Genomic DNA, 4057 nt, shown 5'->3' on the forward strand with positions numbered 1-4057 from the left:
TGGGTCTCGAACCCGCGGGCTCAGGCAATCCACTCACCTCAGCCTCCCAAAGGTGCGGGATTACAGGCTGAGCCACTAAGTCCGGCTACCCCACTTCTTTAAAATAAAAAAATTAAGCTGGACTCAGTGGCTCAGCCTGTAATCCCATGCTTTAGGAGGCTGAGGTGAGTGGATTGCCTGAGCCCGTAGATTCGAGACCAACCTGGGCAACTTGGCAAGACCTCATCTCTACAATAAATCAGAAAATTAACCAGGCATGGTAGTGTGCGCCTGTAGTTCCAGCTACTTGAAAGGCTGTGGTGGAAGGATTGCTGGAGCCCAGCAGGTTAGGTTGAGGCTGCAGTGGCCGGGAGCGTGCCACTGCACTTCATTCTGGACAACAGAGTGAGACTCCAACTCAAAAAAAAAAAAATTAAATTAAAAGAGGAAAAAAAAACCATTTTTTATGGCTTGTTTTTAGATAAGTGATGCATTCACATGATTCCAAGTCTAAAAGGTACAAAAGGGTTTTGAGGACAAGCCCCCCCCCCTTCTGGGTCCCTCACACCCAGTTCATTACTGAATTTAATACAGTTTTATGTTTTCGAAGTTCTGGAAAAAGTTAAACATACAATTATCATATAATCCAGCAATTCCACTCCTAAGTTTGTCCCCCAAATAACTGAAAGCAGGGACTGGGCATGGTGGCTCACACCTATAATCTCAGCACTTTGGGAGGCTGAGACGGGAGGATCACTTGAGCCCAGGAGTTCAAGTAAAAAGATCAACTTGAGCAACATAGCAAGACCCTATCTCTACAAAAAATTGAAAAAATTAGCTGGGCGTGGTGGCGCACACCTGTAGTCTTAGCTACTTGGTAGGCTGAGGCGGGAGGATTGCCTGAGCCCAGGAGTTGGAGGCTGCAGAACAGGGTCTCTTAAAAAAAAAAAGAATGAAAAAGAAAGCAGAGTCTGACAGATGGTTGTACACAGACATTCCTAGCAGTATTATTCCCAGTGGCCAAAAGGTAGAAATAACCCAAGTTCCTACAACATTATTAATGGATAAACAAAATGTGGTCTATCCAGTGTCAATCAAAAGGATTGGGCAATAGATGCTGATCCATGCACATGCCAGAGCCCTGGGCAGTTAGAAAGAATGACACTGATGTGCTACAGATAAGGAAATCTCTGCAGCTAGTTGGTCAGTGAAAAAGCAAGATGCATTATAGATAGTAGAGTCTGCTATGTTTTGAGTTTTTAAAAGGGGGAAAGGGGAATTTGATTTTCCAAAAACAAATTCTAAAAGGAGTCATAGGGAACTGGTGGGCAGAGGAGGAGTAGGGAGGATGGTGAGTCTGTGCCACTGTTTTGTTGTTGTTTGCCTTGAAAAAAAATTTTGAGTTGGAGTCTCACTCTGTTACCCAGGCTGGACTGCAGTAGCACGCTCACGGCCATTGCAGCCTGGACCTGCTGGGCTCAGGTGATTCTTCCACTTCAGCCTTCCAAGTAGCCGAAACTACAGGCACGTGCTGCCACACCGGTATAATTTTTTGATTTAATGTAGTTGTCCAGGCTGATCTCAAACCCCTGAGCTCAGGCAATCCTCTCGCCTCCAGCTTCCAAAGTGCTGGGATTACAGGTGGGAGCCACCACGCCTGGCTAGGATATATGTTTTAATGCATTTTGAAAAGCTGGAATTAATGCAAAAGTATCCAAGGTGAACAAAACATCCAAATCATAATCGAGGTAGACTCAGTAACAGTGCTGAACTGTACTAGAGTCTGAGGGCAAAGGAAAAGTCGGTGATACTGATCCTGCCTTTGACAGTTTTCACAGTAAAGGATTAAAAAGAAGTTGCCGGCCAGGCTCGGTGGCTCAGCCTGTAATCCCAGCACTTTGGGAGGCCGAGGTGAGTGGATTGCCTGAGCCCGTGGGTTCGAGACCCGCCTGGGCAACTTGGCGAGACCTCATCTCTACAATAAATCAAAAAATCAGCCGGGCGTGGTGGTGCATGCCTGTAATTGAAGTTACTGGAGGCTGAGGCAGGAGGATCGCTTGAGCACAGGGGTTTGAGGCTAGACTGGGCAACATCGTGAGACTCCGTCTCTTAACAAAATAGAAAGAATTGGAGGCACCAGAATGGTGGGCGAGGTCATCCCGGGCTCCAGGCGTTCCCCTGCAGCCCCTGCCTGCTAGCCTAAGGCGTATATAAAGCACCGGGGAGCCACTGTCTGCAGCTCCCTACTGCCCCCTGGTGGTAGTCGTCTTGGGCACAAACGCCTCTCGGGTAGGGGGTTTCTCCAGGGCTTGGCAAATGCTTCCCGCGGGCCCTCTTTCTTATTTTATCTACTCTGTGTCTGTCTACCTACCTACCTACCTACCTACCTACCTACCTACCTACCTACCTGTCTATCTGAGTCAGAATCTCACTCTGTCACCTAGGCTGGAGCACAGGGGCCGGTTCATGGCCACCGCAGCCTCGACCTGCTGGGCTCAGGTGATCCTTCCACCTCAGCCTTCCAAGTTAAGTGGAACTGCAGGCACGCACTACCAGGTCCAGTTATTTTTTTGGGGGGGGCGGTTGGAGTCTCACTCTGTTGCCCAGACCGGAGTGCAGTGGCTGCTCCCGGCCACCGCAGCCTCGACCTGCTGGGCTCCGGTGATCCTTCCGCCTCAGCCTTCCAGGTAGCTGGAACTATAGGTGCGCATTGCCACGCCCGGCTGATTTTTTTTATTTATTGTAGAGATGAGGTCTTGCCAAGTTGCCCAGGCGGGGTCTCAAACCCACGGGCTCAGGCAATCCACTCACCTCAGCCTCCCAAGGCGCAGGATTACAGGCTGAGGCACCGAGCCCGGCTTTTTTTTTTTAATTGTAGAGATGAGGTCTTGCCAAGTTACCCAGGCTGACCTTGACTCCCTGAGCTCAGGCAATCCTCTCGTCTTGGCCTCCCAAAGTGTTGGGATTACAGGCGTGAGCCACCACGTAGGGCCCTCTTTCTGAGGCTTTGGATAGTGCAAGAAAAAGGAAAGAGTTTGCGCCCTAATGGCACCCACATTACTCAGGAAGTGACCACACACAAGACAGCAAAGCGAGGCAGAGAGGCAGGCTGAGTGGCTGGGCACAAGGGTGACTCATGGTGCGTCAAGGAGGGCCTCCAGAAGGAGATGGTCTGGGCAGCCCGTGGCTCCCAGGTGCTTGTGTTCCTCAGGAGTAGCTAGAAGCCTCTACTGGAGCAGACATCATGCCTTAAGCTGATGTGCACCTAGGTATTTATTGTTAAGTTGGGAGTGCAGTAGCACGTTCACAGGCCAGGTCACCCTCCTGCCTCAGCGGGGCTTGGCCTCCTCGACTCAGGTGATCCTCCCACCTCAGCCTTAGAAATAGCTGGGACTACAGGTGCACGCCACCACGCCCAGGTTAATCTTTTTATTTATTGTAGAGACAAGGTCTCACTATGTTGCCCAGGCTGGTGTCAAACTCCTGGGCTCAGGCAGTCCTCGTCTCAGCTTCCCAAAATGCTGGGATTATCGATGTGAGCCACTGCACCTAGCCATGTTTTTCTGTAGTTGGGGTCTCACTTTGTCGCCCAGGCTGGAGTGCAGTGGTGTGATCACAGCTCACTGCAGCCTCAACCTCCTGAGCTCAGGTGATCCTTCTGCCTCAGCCTCCCTAGTAGCTAGGACTACAGGCACCACCACACCCAGTTAATTTGCTTATTTTTGTAGAGACAAGGTCTCATGCTAGGTTGGTATCAGACTCATGGACTCAAGAGATGCTCCCATTTCAACCTCTCCAAGTTCTGGGATTATAGGTATGGGCCACCATGCCCAGCCTGCTGTTTTTTTTCCTTTTTTTTAAAGAAACAGGAACTTGGCCACGTGTGGTGGCTCATGCCTGTAATCCCAGCACTTTGGGAGCCTGAGGTGAGAGGATTGCCTGAGCCCACAGGTTCGAGACCAGTCTGGACAACTTGGCGAGACCTTGTCTCTACAATAAATAAATAAAATTAGCCAGACACGCATGGTGGCACATGCCTGTATTTCCAGCTACTTGGAAGGCTGAGGCAGAAGGATCG

This window comes from Carlito syrichta, unplaced genomic scaffold (genome assembly GCF_000164805.1).
Source record: "Carlito syrichta isolate Samal-C Ts95f unplaced genomic scaffold, Tarsius_syrichta-2.0.1 Scaffold135721, whole genome shotgun sequence".
Classification (NCBI taxonomy): domain Eukaryota; kingdom Metazoa; phylum Chordata; class Mammalia; order Primates; family Tarsiidae; genus Carlito; species Carlito syrichta.